Source organism: Gorilla gorilla, chromosome 20 (genome assembly GCF_029281585.2).
Source record: "Gorilla gorilla gorilla isolate KB3781 chromosome 20, NHGRI_mGorGor1-v2.1_pri, whole genome shotgun sequence".
In the NCBI taxonomy this organism is placed as follows: Eukaryota; Metazoa; Chordata; class Mammalia; order Primates; family Hominidae; genus Gorilla; species Gorilla gorilla.
In genome coordinates, this window is record NC_073244.2 from 54,139,130 (window position 1) to 54,158,026 (window position 18,897).

Below are 18,897 nucleotides of genomic sequence, written 5' to 3' on the forward strand. Positions count from 1 at the left end.
GTGTGACCCACCGCAACCGGCCTGACTATAGTTAACAATAATATATAGTTCCAAGTAGCTAGAAAGGGGATGTTGAATGTTCCTAACACAAAGAAATGCTAAATGTTTGAGATGATGGATATGCTAATCACCCTGACCTGATCACTGTACCTTATATGTATCACATCGCTATGGACCCATAAATATGTACAATTATTAGGTGTCAATTAAAAAATACAATTAAAAAAGTCATTTAGAGCTAAATCATGATGTGAAATGTTGTTTTCTTACCTCTCATCTCATGACAAACAACACTTGGCAATGGCAAAACATCCTCAGGAGTTGTGGCTGTGTGCTTTAGTGCACAGATCAGTTTGTGAGAATGTGTCACCTAATACGAGTGAACCTACATGAGATCATCACCCTTCCTGCGGGACCTCAGAGAAGAACTGAGAACCGCTGGCTCAGGTGTGTGGAGGAGGTTGCAGGTGAGTCACTTGCTGGAAGGAAGGTCTGTGGGCCAGCTTGAGGAGGAATCCATTTGTAGAGGCCACTGGATGGATGGGGCCACCTGGGCCTGGGTGAAGAGGGCCTGAGGGCACAGGACAAGGGGAGAGAGAAGGTGGTGCACATCGTCATGCAGGCAAGTGCTTTAAGTGTCTCTTCATTCATTCATGGCAGGCAACTCACACTTTAACATAGCAACTCAGCAAATAAAATGAGGATATTGACTGGGCGCAGTGGCTCATGCCTGTAATCCCAGCACTTTGGGAGGCTGAGGTGGGTGGATCACCTGAGGTCAGGAGTTCAAGACCAGCCTGGCCAACATGGTGAAACCCCGTCTCTACTAAAAATACAAAGATTAGCTGGGCGTGGTGGTGGACACCTGTAATCCCATCTACTCTGGAGGCTGAGGCAGGAGAATCGCTTGAACCCAGGAGGCGGAGGTTGCAGTGAACCAAGACTGCGCCATTGCATTCCAGCCTGGGTGACTAGAGCGAAACTCTGTCTTAAAAAAAAGAAAAAAAAATATTTTTTCTACTTAGTTCAAGTTCCTAAAGAGGTCTCCAGCTTGCCAGATTTCCCTGGAAGCAGGTCAGGGAATGGTCCCCATTAAGAACTATTGAAGGCCGGGCGCTGTGGCTCACGCCTGTAATCCCAGCACTTTGGGAGGCCGAGGTGGGCGGATCACGAGGTCAGGAGATCGAGACCACGGTGAAACCCCATCTCTACTAAAAATACAAAAAATTAGCCGGGCGCAGTGGCGGGCGCCTGTAGTCCCAGCTACTCGGGAGGCTGAGGCAGGAGAATGGCGTGAACCCGGGAGGCGGAGCTTGCAGTGAGCCGAGATTGCACCACTGCACTCCAGCCTGGGCGACAGAGCGAGACTCCGTCTCAAAAAAAAAAAAAAAAAAAAAAAAAAAAAAGAACTATTGAAATACATTAACAAAAAATAAAGACAGATAGAATAGCTGAAACAGTCTTGAAAAAGAAAATTGGAGGACTCACATTTCTTTCTTTCTTCTTTTTTTTTTGAGATGGAGTTTCACTCTTGTTGCCCAGGCTGGAGTGCAATGGCACGATCTCAGCTCACCGCAACCTCCGCCTCCCGGGTTCAAGCGGTTCTCCTGCCTCAGCTCCCGAGTAGCTGGAATTACAGGCATGCACCAACACGCCCGGCTAATTTTTTGTATTTTTAGTAGAGACGGGGTTTCTTCATGTTAGTCAGGCTAATCTCGAACTCCCGACCTCAGGTGATCTGCCTGACTCAGCCTCCCAAAGTTCTGGGATTACAGGCGTGAGCCACCGCGCCCGGCCAGGACTCACATTTCCTTATCCGAAAACTTACTATATGGTGTGTACAGTGTGCCTTGCTCCAGTGACGAATGCACTGAAGGCCTTGACTTTACCACAATGCAATATATCAGAATAGCAAAATTGGACTTGTACCCTATGATTATGCACATATTTTTAAAAAAGAAAATTTACTACAAAGTTACTGTAATCTGAAGAGTGTGGAACTGGCATAAAGATACACTTACACCAGTGGATTAGATTTGACAGTCTGGAAGTAAACCCTCACATTTACAGTCAGTTGATCTTTGACAAGGGTGCTGTGGTTTTTTAGGTGTCAATTTGCCTGGATTAAGAGACACCCTCATAGCTGGTAAAGCCTTGTATCTGGGTATGACTGTCAGGGTGTTTCCCGAAGAGACTGGCATTGGAGTCAGTGAACTCAGTAAGGAAGACCTGCCCTCACTCACTGTGGGTGGGCACCATCCACTTGGCTGAGGGCCTGGATAGAGCACAAAGGCAGAGGGATGATGAATTCTCTCTCTCTCTCTCCTGGAGCTGGGACACCCTTTTCCTTTTGTCTTTGGACATTAGAACTCCAGGTTGTTTGGCCTTTGGCCACGGACTGAGGGTACACCATGGCTTCTTTGGTCAGAACTGAGCCATGCTGCCAGCTTCCCTGGTTTTCCAGCATGTAACTGGCTAATCATGGGACTTCTCAGCCTCCGTATTCACACAAGCCAATTCCTCTAACAAATCCCCTCATATATTTAGATCTATTTCTATATCTACAACTATATCTCTATCTGGTTTTCTCTGTCTCTCTGAGGACCCCGACTAATACAGGTGCCAAGTTAATTGAATGGGGGAAGAATAATCTTTTCAAATAATGATGCTGGGACAACTGGATAACCACCTGCAGAGAAATGAAATTTTGGAACTCTATTTCTCACCATATTCAAAAATTAAAACAGATCAATGAGTTAAGTATAAGAGCTAAAATCATAAGAAACTCTCAGAAGAAAACATAAGGATAAGTCTTTATCACCTCAGATGTGGCAATGGACTTTTTAGATATGACACAAAAACATGAACAACAAAAGGAAAAATAAACTGGACTTTATCAAGATGAAAGCCTTTTGTGCATCAAAGGACATTATCAAGAAAGTGAAAAGATCACCCACTGAATGGGAGAAGAAATTTGCAGACCATTATATGAATAAGGTTTTATGTTCAGAAAATATAAAGAACTGCTACAACTCAATAATAAGAAAAACCCAAAAACCTGATTAAAAATGGGCAAAGGGTCTGGGCGCGGTGGCTCACGCCTGTAATCCCAGCACTTTGGGAGGCTGAGGCAGGCAGATCACGAGGTCAGGAGTTCAAGACCATCCTGGCTTACACGGTGAAACCCTGTCTCTACTAAAAATACAAAAAATTAGCCGGGCGTGGTGGCAGGCGCCTGTAGTCCCAGCTATTTGGGAGGCTGAGGCAGGAGAATGGGGTGAACCCAGGAGGCGGAGCTTGCAGTGAGCCAAGATTGCGCCACTGCACTCCAGCCTGGGCAACAGAGTGAGACTCGATCTCAACAACAACAACAAAAATGGGCAAAGGACTCAGATGGTATTTGTCTAAATGATATACAAATAGTCAATAAGCACATGAAAAGACACTTAGCATCAATAGTCACTAGTGAAATGCAAATCAAAACCACAGTAAGACACCACATCACACCTATAACAATTGCTACAATTCATTTAAAATGTTAAATAAGAAATGTTGGCAATATGTGGAGAAGTTGGAATCCTCATACATTGCTGGTGGGAATATAAAATGGCACAGTCACTGTGGGAAACGGTTTGGCTTTTCCTCAAAAAGCTGATCACAGAATTATATGAAATAGCAATTTCATTGTTAGGTATATGTCCAAAGAATTGAAAACAGGGACTCAAACAGATATTTGCATGGGAATGTTCACTGCAGCATTATTCACAATAGGTAAAGTGTAGAAACAACCCAAGTGTCCATCAACACATGAATGGATAAACAAATATGGTGATACATACAACAGAATGTCAATCAGCCTTAAAATGGAGTGAAGCTCTGACATCTGCTGCAACATAGATGGACCTTGGAAACATTATGCTAAGTGAAATAAGCCAGAAACAAAGTGACATGTGTATGATGCCATTTATATGAAAAATCAAGAATAAGTAAATTCAGAGACAGAAAGTAGATTAGAGATTATCAAGATCTGGGGGCAGGGAGCAATGGGGAATTATTGTTTTTTAATCTTTAATTTTTGTGGGTACATAGTAGGTGTATATATATATATGAGGTACATGAGACATTTTAGTACAGGCATGCACTGTATAATAATCATATCATGGAAAATTGGGTATCCATCCCCTCAAGCATTTATCCTTTGTGTTACAAACAATCCAATTGCATTCTTTTAGTTACTTTAAAATGTATAATTAGATTATTGTTGACTATAATCCCCTTGTGCTATTGAATAGTAGGTCTTATTCATTTTTTCTATTTTTTTATATCCATTAACTATATACCCACCTCTCCCCTGTCCCGCCACTACCCTTCCTAGTTTCTGTGAACCATCCTTCTCTTCTTTATCTCCATGAGTTCAATTGTTTTGATTTTTAGATCCCACAAATAAGTGAGAACATGTGATGTTTTTCTTCCTGTGCCTGGTTTATTTCACTTAATATGATGACCCTTAGCTCCATCCATATCGTTGCAAATGATAGAATCTCATTTTTTAATGGCTGAATAATACTCTATTGTGTATAAGTGCCACCTTTTCTTCATTCATTCATCTGTTGATGGACACTTAGGTTACGTCCAAATCATGGCTGTTATGAACAGCTCTGCAACAAACATGGGAGTGCAGATATCTCTTTGATATACTGATTTTCTTTCTTTTGGGTATATACCCAGTAGTAGGATTGCTGGATTGTATGGTAGTTCTATTTTTAGTTTTATGAGGAATCTCCAAACAGTTCTTCATTGTGGTTGTACTAATTTACATTCCCACCAACAGTGTACAAGGGTTCCCTTTACTCCATATCCTTGCTAGCATTTTTTATTGCCTGTCTTTTGAATAAAAGCCATTTTAACTGGGGCAAGATAATATCTCATTGTAGTTTTGATTTGCATTTCTCTGATGATCAGTGATGTTCAGCACCTTTTCATATGCCTGTCTGTTATTCGTATGTTTTCTTTTGAGAAAGTCTGTTCAGATATTTTGCCTTTCTTTTAATTGGATTATTAGATTTTTTTCCATAGAGTTGTTTGAGCTCCTTATATATTCTCGTTATTAGCATTTCTAGTTCTTTAAGATGCATCGTTAGGTTTTAGGTTATTTATTTGAAGTTCTTCTCTTTCTTTTTTGATGTAGGCACTTAGAGCTATAAACTTCCATCTTGGTACTGCTTTCATTGTATCCCACAGGTTTTGGTATGTTGTGTTTTCATTATCATTTGTTTTGAGAAATTTTCCAATTTCCTTCTTAATTTCTTTGTTGACCCACTGGCCGTTTAGGAGTATATCATTTAATTTCCATGTGTTTGTATAGTTTCCAAAATACCTCTTGTTATTGATTTCTAGTTTTATTCCATTGTAGTCAGGGAAGATACTTGATATTACTTCAATTTTTCTGAATGTTTTAAGACTTGTTTTGTGACCTAATATATAGCCTATTTTTGAGAATGATCCATGTACTGAGGAGAAGAATGTGTATTTTGCAGCCATTGAATGAAATGTTCTATAGTTCCATTTGTTCTATAGTTCAGATTAAGTCTGATGTTTCTTTGTTGATTTTCTGTCTGGGAGATCTGTCTAATGCTGAAAGTGGGGTGTTGAAGTCTCCAGCTATTATGGTATTGGGGTCTATCTCTCTAATATTTGATTTATATATTTGGGTGCTCCAGTTTTGGGTGCATATATGTTTACAATTGTTATATCCTCTTGCTGAATTGACCCTTTTATCATTGTATAATGACCTCCTTTTTCCCTTCTAACAGTTTTTGTCTTTCAATCTATTTTGTCTGATATAAGTATAGCTACTCCTACTCTTTTATTGGTTTCCATTGGCATGGAATATCTTTTTCCATCCCTTTAATTTCAGTCTATGTGTATCTTTATGGTTGAACTGTGTTTCTTGCAGGCAACAGATAATTGGGTCTTATTTTTCAGCCATTCAGCCATACTGTATCTTTTTTTTGGAGAATTTAGTCCATTTACATTCAATGTTATTACTGATAAGTAGGGACTTACTCCTGTCATTTTGTTATTTGTTTTTCAGTTTTTATTTATTGCAGTCTTCTCTTTCTTCTTTCCTTCCTTCCTGTCTTCCTTTTAGTGAAGGTGATTTCCTCTGGTGGTATACTTTAATTTCTAGCTTTTTATTTTTTGTGCGTCTGTTGTATGGTTTTTGATTTGTGGTTACTATGAGGCTTGCAAATACTATCTTAAAACCATTATTTTAAACTGGTGACAACTTAACACTGATTACATAAACAAACAAACATGCAAAAAGAAAACTAATAAAAGCTCTACACTTCAACTTCGTCACCCCACTTTTTAATGTTTTGTTGTTTCTGTTTATGTCGTATTGTACTGTCTGTGTCCTGAAAAGTTAATGTAGTTGTGATTTTTGATTGGTTCATCATTTAGTCTTTCTACATAAGAGAAGTTTATACACCACAATTACAGTGTTATACTATTCTGTGTGCTTAACTATTACCAGTGAGTTTTGTACCTTTACGTGATTTCTTCTTCATCATTAACATCCTTTCCTTTCAGATTAAAGGATTAAATTTAGCATTTCTCATAGGACAGGTCTGGTGTTGATGAAATCCCTCAGCTTTTGTTTGGGAAGGTCTTTATTTCTCCTTCGTGTTTGAAGGATATTTTTGCCTGATATACTATTCTAGGGTAAAAGTTGTTTTCCTTCAGCACTTTAAATATGCCATACACTCTCTCCTGGCCTGTAAGGTTTCCACTGAAAAGTCTGCTGCCAGATGTATTGGAGCTCCATTGTATGTTGTTTCTTTTCTCTCGCTGCTTTTAGGATCCTTTCATCTTTGATCTTAGGGAGTTTGATTGTTAAACGCCTTGAGGTAGTCTTCTTTGTGTTAAATCTGCTTGGTGTTCTATAACCTTCTTGTATTTGAATGTTGATATCTTTCTCTAGGGTTGGGAAGTTCTCTTATATTATTCCTTTGAATAAACCCTGTGTGCCTATCTTTTTCTCTACCTCCTCTTTAAGGCCAATAACCTTTTTTTTTTTTTTTTTCCCGGAGATGGAGTCTTGCTCTGTCACCAGGCTGGAGTGCAGTGGCACAGTCTCAGCTCACGGCAAGCTCCACCTCCCAGGTTCACGCCATTCTCCTGCCTCAGCCTCCTGAGTAGCTGGGACTACAGGCACCTGCCACCATGCCTGGCTAATTTTTTTGTATTTTTTAATAGAGACGGGGTTTCACCGTATTAGCCAGGATGGTCTCGATCTCCTGACCTCGTGATCCACCCGCCTAGGCCTCCCAAAGTGCTGGGATTACAGGCGTGAGCCACCGTGCCTGGCCTACGGCCAATAACTCTTAGATTTGCCATTTTGAGCCTATTTTCTAGATCTTATAGATATGCTTCTTTTTTTTTTGTCTCCTCTGTGTTTTCAAATAGACTGTCTTCAAGCTCACAAATTCTTCTGCTTGATCAATTCTGCTATTAAGAGACTCTGTTGCATTCTTCAACATGTCAATTGCATTTTTCAACTCTAGAATTTCTGCTTGAATCTTTTTAATTATTTTAATCTCTTTGTTAACATTTTAATTTTATTTATTTTATAGAGACAAGGTCTCACTCTGTTGCCCAGGCTGGTCTCAAACTCCTGAGTTGAAGTGATCCTCTGGCCTCTGTCTCCCGAAGTGTTAGGATTACAGGCACGAGCCACTGTGCCCAGCCTCTTTGTTAAATTTATCTGATAGGATTCTGAATTCCTTCTCTGTGTCGTCTTGAATTTGAGTTTGCTCAAAACAATTATTTTGAATTCTCTGTCTGAAAGGTCACATATTTCTCTTTCTCCAGGATTGGTTCCTGGTGTCTTATTTAGCCTGTTTAGTGAGGTCGTGTTTTCATGGATGGTGTTGATGCTTATAGGTGTTTGTTGGTGTCTGGTCACTGAAAAGTTAGGTATTTATTGTAGTCTTCATGTCATAGTCTGGGCTTGTTTATGCCTGTCTTTCTTGGGAAGGCTTTCCAGGTATTTGAAGGCACTTGGGTCCCAAGCCCAAGAATGCTGTGGTTTTTGCAGACTTACATAGGTACTGCCTTGGCAATCTTGGATAAGATCTGGAAGAATTATCTGGATTACCAGGTAGAGACTCTTGTTCTTTTCCCTTAATTTGTTTCAAACAAATGGAATCTCTCCGTTTGTGCAGAGCCACCTGGAACTGGGAGTGTGGTGATGCAAGCACCCTGTGGCCACCACCACTGGGATTGTGCTGGGTCAGACCTAAGCACCGCACTGGGTCTTGCCCAAGGCCCTTCCCTTCAGGGTGGTGAGGTCTCCCAAGCCTCAGATGTGTCTAGAAATGCTGTCTGGGAGGCAGGGATTGGAGTAAAAAACTGTGGCTGATTAGCCAGGCATGGTTGTGGGTGCCTGTAATCCCAGCTACTCAGGAAGCTGAGGCAGGAGAATCGCTTGAACCTGGGAGGCAGAGGTTGCAGTGATCAGAGATCATGCCATTGCACTCCAGCCTGGGCAACAAGAATGAGACTCCATTGCAACAAACAAATGAATAAACAAACTGTGGCTAATCTGGCACTCAAACAATGCAAAGTCCTTCCTGCTCTTCCTTCCCCTTTCTCCAGCACCACCACTGTTCCACAGGGGATTCCACCCGTCCTCTGCTGATGTTCACTTAAAGCCCAGGGATTCTTCCATCAGCTTGTGGTGAATGCTGCCGGGCCTGGGACTCACTCTTCAGGGCAGTGGGCTCCCCTCTGGCCCAGGGAAGGTCCAGAAATGTTCTCCAGGAACATAGGCCTGGACTCGGGGACCCCAAGAGACTGCTTGTTACTCTATCCCACTGTGGCTGAGCTGGTACCTGAGGCACAAGACAAAGTCCCCTTTACTTTTTCCTCTATTTTTCTCAAGTAGAAGGAGTCTTTCCCCATGGCTACCACAGCTGGGAATGCACTGGGTCACCCCTGAAGCCAGCATGTCTCAGAGCCCAAGGCCTACTGCATATTACCTGGGTATCACTACTGGTTATTCAGGGCCCAGGGGCTCTTTAGTCAGCAGGTGATGAGTTCTGCCAGGATTGGGTCCTTTCCTTCAAGGCAGTGGGCTCCCTTTTGGCTCACGGTGTGTCTAGAGATGTCATCTGGGAGCTAGGGCCTAGAATAAGGGCCTCATGACTCTGCCCAGTTCCCTGTCCTGCTGTGGCTGAGCTGGTATCCAAGATGCAAGACAAAATCCTCTTTACTCTTCTCTCTTCTCTCCTTAAGCAGAAGGAGGGAGTCACTTTCGTTGCCTCTAACTGCATTGCCTGGGGTTGGGGGAGGGGTGGTGAAAGCATTCCCTTAGCCATGCCAGCTGGTGTCTCCCTTGGTTACACGCCACCCTAGTCCACTGGCTTTAAGCCCAGCCTAACTAGGAGTTGCCTTTTAAGTTTACCTAGGACTCCAGAGCACATCAGCCCACCGTGGGGAGGCTTGCTGAAAAACTGAAGTTCTGACTGCTGGGATGGGTGATACCTGTCTGGCTAGGGCTGGTCCAAATACTGCCTCTGTGTGTGGGCACTGGCTGAGCCCAGCATGGCTTTATTCTTTGCTGTGATGGGGCAGCACTGAATTCAATCAATGTAAGGTCCTCCAGTGGCCGCACTCACCCTTCCCAAAGTGCAGATTCTCTCTCCATGTTGCAGGGCTGCTGCGGGTTGGTGGGGGATGGGTGAGGGGTGGTGTGGCCTCTCTCCGGCCCTCTTCAGTGCCTTTTTTCTTTCTTTTTGTAAGACAGAGCCTTGCTCTGTCGCCCAGGCTGGAGTGTAGTGGTGCAATCTCAGCTTACTGCAGCCTCTGCCTCCTGGGTTTAAGTGATTCTGACGCCTCAGCCTCTCGAGTAGCTGGGATTATGAAAGTGCGCCACCACACCTGGCTAATTTTTGTATTTTTTTTTTTTTTTTTGAGGTGGAGTCTCACTCTGTTGCCCAGGCTGGAGTGCAGTGGTGCAATCTCGGCTCTCTACAACCTCCGCCTCCTGGGTTCAAGCGATTCTTCTGCCTCAGCCTCCCGAGTAGCTGGGACTACAGGCACGTGCCACCGTGCCTGGCTAATTTTTGTATTTTTAATAGAGATGGGGTTTCACCATGTTGGCCAGGGTGGTCTCAAATTCCTGACCTTGTGATCCGCCCTCCTCAGCCTTCCAAAGTGCTGGGATTACAGGTGTGAGCCACTGTGTCCGGCCTAATTTTTGTATTTTTAGTAGAGATGGGGTCTATGTAGCCCAGGCTGGTCTCATGCTCCTGACCTCAAGTGATCCACCTGCCTTGGCCTCCCACAGTGCTGGGATTACAGGCATGAGCCACTGCACCTGGCCCAATGCCTCTTTCAGCGATATGAAGTTAAAACCAGGTACTGTGATTGCTCCCCTGGTTTTTGGTTCTTGTGACAGTGCTTTTCTCTGTGCAGATTAAAATGTAGTGTTCCAGTGGTGTGGGGCTGAGGGGACAAATGGTGTAGGCATCTATTCTACTGTCTGGCTGTTTGGGGTGATGAAAATTTTCTGGAAAAATTAGTGGTGATGGTGGTTTAACATTGTGAATATAGTTAATTCCACTTGTGTATTTAGAGACAGGGTCTCACCATGTTGCCCGGACTAGACTCCAACTCCTGGCCTCAAGCAATCCTCCCTCCTCAGCCTCCTGAGTAGCTGGGGCTACAGGAGCCCTCCATCAGGGTTCTGTAGTAAATTCCATTTAATTGTACAGTTTAAAATGGTTAAAAGATACATTTTTTGATATGTGTATTTTATTACAGTTTTAAATAAGTATTTGGTGAAAAAAACCCCACCATATAAAATACCCACCCTGGGCAGATAGTCCTCAAACTCATGTGCGGACCCCTCATGACGTTCTGTGCAGAGATCCAATGATTTAGACATGAGACTGACCAGACAACTGCAGATGCATGAAATAAATGTACTTTCAAAGAGACAGTTCCGCTGGGACCTGTGGGCCCCGCAGAGGGGAGGTCAGCAGCCCCCTGGAAAGGCCCTTGGCTGGGGCCCTCTGGTGGACAGTGAGGAAATTGTAGACGAAAAAGTCATGCCAGACTGGTTTGTTTTAAAAAAAATCCTTTGTTTTTAATGTGTCTAGACAAAATTTCAACACTGTCATGTTCCATATATTTTCTTTCGCAGTGTTCTTTGATTCTAGCTCTTCTCTGGTGTGTGTGTGTTTTTTTTTTTTTTTTTTTTTGAGACGGAGTCTCGCTGTCGCCCAGGTTGCAGTGTAGTGGCGCGATCTCGGCTCACTGCAGGCTCCGCCCCCCGGGGTTCACGCCATTCTCCTGCCTCAGCCTCCCGAGTAGTAGCTGGGACTACAGGCGCCCGCCACCTCACCCGGCTAATTTTTTGTATTTTTAGTAGAGACGGGGTTTCACCGTGTTAGCCAGTATGGTCTCGATCTCCTGACCTCTTGATCCGCCCGCCTCGGCCTCCCAACGTGCTGGGATTACAGGCGTGAGCCACCGCGCCCAGCCTCTCTGGTGTTTTAAAACAAGCTTACACTAAACTCAGATGTTCAAAGTCTGATGCCGTGCCACTTTCTTACTTCAGTGCATGTTTCTTTTTCGAGACGGAGTCTCGCTCTGTCGCCGAGGCTGGAGTGCAGTGGTTCTATCTCGGCTCTTGCAACCTCCGCCTCCTGGGTTCCAGCGATTTTCCTGCCTCAGCCTCCTGAGTAGCTGGGATTACAGGTGGGTGCCACCACACCCAGCTAATTTTTGTATTTTTAGTAGAGATGGGGTTTCACCATTTTAGCCAGGGTGGTCTCGAACTCAGGTGATCCACCTGTCTCCACCTCCCAAAGTTCTGGGATTATAGGCGTGAGCCACTGCGCCCGGCCTCAGCGCACGTTTCTTATAATTCCTTTTAAAATCTGACCATTGTCATGGGCATGCATCAAGTCTGTGAATGCAGACGTCTGGGATATGCCCAGTGGGAATACTGGGGACTCAGGGAATAGTTATCACCCAAGGTAGGATGGCATGAGGCAGTATCAAGGGACACCTGCAGGGGGGTGGGGGTTGTGTCCCACAGATGGTGGGAGCCACAGATGGTTTCATCAGGACAGAGGCACAATAACCACATCTTGATGGTCTCAGGGCTTAGACTCACCTGTTGCGTCCAGAACCAGGCATTGACCAGGGTTCAAATTAGTGCTCTACCTGCAGAGCCCTGGGCAGAGATGGACAACAACCTCCCCCTGCAGGACAGTCAGTGCAGGGCTGGGTCACCTCAGCACTCCACAGGCCTTTGCCTGCAGTGTTCTCCTGGCCAGGGAGGAGGCCAGGCCCATCCCTGTCACATCATCTAAGGGGCTTTCTGCCCTGAGGGTCTGCAGAAGAGTTGAACAGAGTAAGGGGCATAGGAAGCAGTAGAGCCGTGTCTCTTCTTGAGCTCTGTGAACTTTTGTCTTCTTAGTCCCTGAGGTCACTCCCAAATGTGGGCATCTAGACCTGAGGCAGGAGGGTAGGACGGGGCCAGCTTCTTGGCATGTGACCTGTGTTATCACATGGGGGCCTGTGCTTAGAAGGGTCCTGCACTTAATATAGTGCCCTTCTGTGGCTGTGTTGAAACCCTCTTAATCCTGTCTTGAAGAAGGATACTGCATTTTCAGGTTGCACTGAATCCCCCACATTATGTAGCTCTTCCTGGGTCAGGAGCAGGGAGAGGGAGAGGCCATGGGGTGAGGGGGAGGCTCAGGGCTGGATGGGACCCATGTCCCCTAGGGCTCTGTGCTGCCCCTGTCTTAGGACCTGCAGGGCGGTTTGGTCTCATCTGTTCGCTCCCAGTGTCCACTGAATGGTGCTTGTATAGCAGGGACTGTCCCACTATCCAGGACAAGCCTACAGTGTGTGTGCTCACTCAGTATGTGTGTCAGACTGGACAGAACCTCACTTTATCCCTGTCTGCTGTGGGATCTGCAGCAAGGATCCCCTCCTGGGAGTCTTGGTGTCTCTGTACCTGAGTGGTGGGATGAGGAGACCTCAAAGGGCCATCTCAGAGGGGACTCAACAGTGTTGGGGCTGGAGGAGGCCTGGGTTCTGGGGCCCGAGGATGTCACACACCTCTTGAGTCTTTTGAAATGGTTTCATCTGTTATTTTGAAAATCATATAGGTGGCTGGGCATAGTGGCTCACGCCTGTAATCCCAGCACTTTGGGAGGCTGAGGCGGGCGGATCATGAGGTCAGGAGATTGAGACCATCCTGGTTAACATGGTGAAACCCCATCTCTATTAAAATTACAAAAAATTAGCCAGGTATGGTGGCAGGCGCCTGTAGTCCCAGCTACTCAGGAGGCTGAGGCAGGAGAATGGCGTGAACTCGGGAGGTGGAGCTTGCAGTGAGCTGAGATCACACCACTGCACTCCAGCCTGGGCAACAGAGGGAGACTCCATCTCAAAAAACAAAAACAAAAAAAAAAAAAACAAAACAAAAAACGGTCACATAGGAAAGCACACTTATTGTAAATTCCAGCAATATAAGTGCTTGTAAAATGATGTGTCAGATCCCTGACCCCACCCCACTCCAATTCCATTTCCAGGATGTAACCACTGTTTGCAGTTGGCATGAATCTTTCAATAATACTTTCTCATTTGTCCCACTCATTGTTTATACAGCCAAACATTAATGAATTATATTATTAATTGGTAATGTTGTTTTATAGTGAAGCATGTATGGTGGACACTTCCTTTCTCAACACATGTGGATTTGCTCCAATTGTGTTTCTTTTTCTGTTTTAGAGGTTTTATTTTAGGTTCAGGGGTACATGTACAGGTTTATTATATACATAAACTGCATGTCACAGGGGTTTGGTGTACAGATGATTTTGTTACCCAGGTATTAAACCTAGTACCCAACAGGTGTTTTGTCTGATCCTCTCCCTCCTCCCACCCTCCACCCTCAAGTAGGCCCCAGTGTTTGTTCTTCTCTTTGTGTCCATGGGTTCCAATCATTTAGGTCCCACTTAAAAGTGAGAACATGCGGCTGGGCATGGTGGCTTACGCCTGTAATCCCAGCACTTTGGGTGGCTGAGGGGGGTGGATCATGAGGTCAGGAGTTCGAGACCAGCCTGCCCAGTATGGTGAAACCCCATCTCTACTAAAAATGCAAAAATGAGAACATGTGATATTTGGTTTTCTGTTCCTCTGTTAATTTGGTAAGGATAATGGCCTCCAGCTCCATCCATGTTTCTGCAAAGGAAATGACCTCATTCTTTTTTGTAGCTGTGTAGTATTCCATGGTGTGTATGTACCACATTTTCTTTATCCAGTCTACCATTGATGGACATTTATGTTGATTCCATGTCTTTGCTATTGTGAATAGTGCTGCAGTGAACATTTGTGTGCATGTGTCCTTATGGTAGAATGATTTATATTCCTCTGGGTGTATATCCAGTAATGGGGTTGCAGGGTCAAATGGTACTTTTGTTTTTAGCTCTTTGAGGAATTGCCATACTGCTTTTCACAATCGCTAAACTAATTTACATTCTCACCAACAGTGTATAAACGTTCCATTTTCTCTCTCTTTTTTCTTTTTTAGACAGTCTTGCTTTGTTGCCCAGGCTGGAGTGTAGTGGCACAGCCTCAGCTCTCTGCAACCTCCACCTCCTGGGTTCAAGTGATTCTCGTGCCTCAGCCTCCTAAGTAGCTGGGACTACAGGCGTGCACCACCATGCCTGGCTGATTTTTGTATTCTTAGTAGAGTCGAGGTTTCATCCTGTTGGGCAGGCTGCTCTTGAACTCCTGGCCTCAAGTGATCCTCCCTCCTTGGCTTCCCAAATTGCTGGGATTACAGGTATGAGCCACCGTGCCCAGCACATTCCTTTTTCTCTGCAACCTCAGCAGCATCTGTTATTTTTTGACTTTTTAATAATAGCCACTGTGGTGTGAAACGGTATCTTACTGTGGTTTTGATTTGCATTTCTCTAATAATTAGTGATGTTGAGCATTTTTTCATATGCATGTTGGTCCATATGTTCAAGCTTTTGAAAAGCATCTGTTGATGTTCTTTGCCCCAGTTGTGTTTTTTAATTGCTTTCCCCTTATTTATTTTATTGCATGGCTACACTGTGATGCTTTATCCACTCGCCTATTGGATTTGACGCTGTGTCCCACTCTTCATGTTGACAAGACATTCTGCAGTGACTATCCTCATACACATATCTTTTCCCCACCTGGAGTATTAATCCAGGAACTCATTCATTCAGCTCTTATAAAGTACCCTGACCAGGCTGTGGGCAGGTCAAGGGCTTTAACAGAGACAGGGCAGGCACAGTCCTGCCTTCTCAGAGCTCACCGCTCAGTGGGGCTCTCAGAAGTGGGATAGTGGTCAAAGTGTATGCACACTGAACACAATGAGGCCAGGGCTGGGTGTGATGGCTGAGCTCAAACCTGCAATTCCAGAGCTTTGGGAGGCCAAGGCAGGAGGTTGCTTGAAGCTAGGAGTTGAAGGCTGCAGTGAGCTATGATCATGCCACTGTACTCCTGCCTAGGCAACAGAGCGAGACTCCATCTCAAAAACCTCCACAAGACCTAAAAAATCATGGGCCAAAGTTGTTGTTGTAAGTATTGCAGTCCCATCAGGAATATATGAAAATGTCCATCTCCAGTATCCCCACCTTTCTTGGAATAATGATTGAAGTAGAAAGTGCCCGTGTTCTTGTGCCTACCTCTGCCCACACACCGTCTTCACTTACACTTAGTCATCCACCACTTACCCTTTCACTAAGTGCTATTGATTATGTCCCTGTGGTGGACCAGATGCCAGGAGCCCCAAGATGTCCTGAGCAGCTCCCTCTGCTCGTCCTTCCAAGAGTTCTGGTTCCACAGGTGACCCCTGTAGAACCTGTGATTACCACTGAAGGCTGACAGTGAGTGGTGGGTGTTCCAGGAGGGGCCGTCACCTCCATGTACAGGGTTGGGGAAGGTGGAAGGGAGCAAGTGGCTGATGACTTTGGCTGTAAGGCAGGTGGACAGGCTGATGTGGGCTCCTGGGAAGGAATGGAGAGGGGAGGGGAGGGGAGGGGAGGAGAGGGAAGGGGAGGGAAGAGAAGGGAATGATACAGAGGTTGGAACTTGCCTTCATGGACCAAGAACAGCAGGGAGGCCATCCAGGCTGCAGCTGGGGAGGGAAGATGTGGGGAGTAGTGGGTCAAGGGAGAAGCAGACTGTGATTGATCTTGGGGGCTGGGCGGTGAGCAGAGGTATGTTACGTGTGTCTGTCCCTGCCATTGATATGAGGAGGGGTGGGGCTGTGGGTGACACCTGGGTCAGTGGGATTTCCTAGTGTCTGCTGTTCCCCAAAGCCTCTCCATATAGAGGGTCAGTATAGATCTGATGCTGTGTCTGGGGGAAGGGGCTGGTGGTCCGAGGCAGCCTGTGGTGCTTACTGTCCCTAGGGATGAGAGGAAAGGGATGAGGAAGCCTCTTTACAGTGAAGCTTCAGGTATGTGAAGCCACAGGTGTCTCACCTGGTGACTGTCATCAGACATGTGCCTTGGGTGACAGTTTCAGGGTTCAGGTGGTTGTTATTGTTATGATGTTTGCCTGACAAGGACCCAGGTATCCAGGGATCGAGAGCACAAGACCCCTGGTGAGGGGAGGGTCAGATGAGAATGAGCAGGTTCAAGTGGTCAGAGTGGGAGGGACTCCTGGAGAGACTGAACCTCAACTCTTCCTGTCAGGAGCTGTGGCTGTGTCCAGGAGAGATGACAAGGGTGACCCAGGACATTGAGTGAGTCATCGAGACATTGGATATGAGGACAGGGCAGAGAGGACCCTGGTGGCTGCTCAGATGTGGGATGTGAGGAGGGCTCTGACTCATGCAAGTTACAGGATCCCCCCACCCCTGAGCCCACAGGTGACCCTTACACTGGGGATTCTGAGTGCTGTGTGTGCCCAGAAGGGACACTGGATTGGCTGGACCTGAGTCCCTGAAGGGCAGGGATGGTCTGTAGGGCCAGAGTCTTCTCTGTGGGTGTGATGTAAGCAGGAATGAGCAAGATAAGGCTTGGCTTGGAGGAGCTGGTAGAGGAGCCCAGGGGCTTGGGTCAGCTCCGCTTCCCAGGGGCTCAGCTGGGGCTGGAGGAGCAGGATGCTGTGCTCAGGGCGTGCTCCAGGCAGGGTGATGTGTGTGGTTCCAGGGTCAGGCAAGAGGGTAAAAAATTAATCATGAAAAATTCCCACCTTTTGTAGGCAGAGATAGTGGCCTGAGTGTCAGGGGCAGAAAGATGCATCATGAGGCAGGAGCAGGCACTCAGCCTCCCAGAGGCCACACCCGGGGTGCAGCACTCAGCCCTGCAGGGAGTGGCAACAGATGTGCCTACAACCCTAATGTCCAGGCACCTGCAACAAATGTTTCTCCCTCATTGCATCTTTCTCATGTGGAATAGAATGGGCAGTGATATGGTTTGGCTGTGTCCCCACCCAAATCTCATCTTGAATTGTAATTCCTATAATCCCTACATGTTGTGGGAGGGACCTGGTGAGAGGTAATTGAATCATGGGGGTCGTTCCCCCATGCTAGTCTAATGATAGTAAGTTCTCATGAGATCTGATGGTTTTATAAAGAGCCTCCCCCTTTGGATGGCTCTCATTCTTCTCATTGATGCTGCCATTTGAAGGACATGTTTGCTTCCCCTTCTGCCATGATTGTAAGTTTCCTGAGGCCTTCCCAGCCATGCTGAAGGTGAGTCAATTAAACCTCTTTCCTTTTTAGATTACCCAGTCTCCAGCAGTTCTTTATAGCAGCTTCGGAACGGACTAATACAGGCAGCTTTTCCTGCAGTCTCTTTCCATCCATGTGCTGCCTGCTGTGATGCCTGGGAATGGCAGGGGGGTGGGGGGGCACTGAGTCACTGTCCAGGGTTCTGATGTCCATGAACTGTTGAAGAGCTAATGAGTTGTCATCTCCCAGTTACTTCTGCTTTCTTTTATTCTTAACAACTGAGCATGTCACCAAGGAAAAGATAGAGAGGTACTAGGGGCATGGAGAGCCCTCTGTCTCTCTCTCTCAGGACGTGGAGGGTGCTGGGGACATCACTACAGTCAGGATGACCTCATCCAGGTACCCATGTATAGTTTGTAGTGAATGATGATGAGAAAATGGCCTTGAGAGGAGTGATGGGCAGAACAACAACCTCTCAAAGATGTGCTCATCCTCATCCCCATATCTGTGAATAAGTCTCATGGTAAAAGACACTTTACAGATTAAAGGAAAGATCATGAGATGGGGAGTGATAAGGCTTGGCTGTGTCCCCACCCAAATCTCATCTTGAATTCCTATGTATTGTGGGAGGGGCCTGGTGGGAGGTAATTGAATCATGGGGGCAAGTCTTTCCCATGCTGTTTTTTTTTTTTTTTTTTTTTGAGACGGAGTCTGGCTCTGTCGCCCAGGCTGGAGTGCAGTGGCGCAATCTCAGCTCACTGCAAACTCCGCCTCCCGGATTCACGCCATTCTCCTGCCTCAGCCTCCCGAGTAGCTGGGACTACAGGTGCCCGCCACCACACCCGGCTAATTTTTTGTACTTTTAGTAGAGATGGGGTTTCACTATGTTAGCCAGGATGGTCTCGATCTCCTGACCTCGTGATCCGCCCGCCTCGGCCTCCCAAAGTGCTGGGATTACAGGCGTGAGCCACCACGCCCGGCCCCATGCTGTTCTTGTGATGGTGAGTGGGTCTCAGAAGATCTGATAGGTTTATAAGGGGGAGTTTCCCTGTACAAACTCTCTTTTTGCCTGCTGCCATCCATGTAAGACATGACTTGCTCCTCCTTCCCTTCTGCCATGATTTTGAGGCCTCCCCAGCCATGTGGAACTGTAA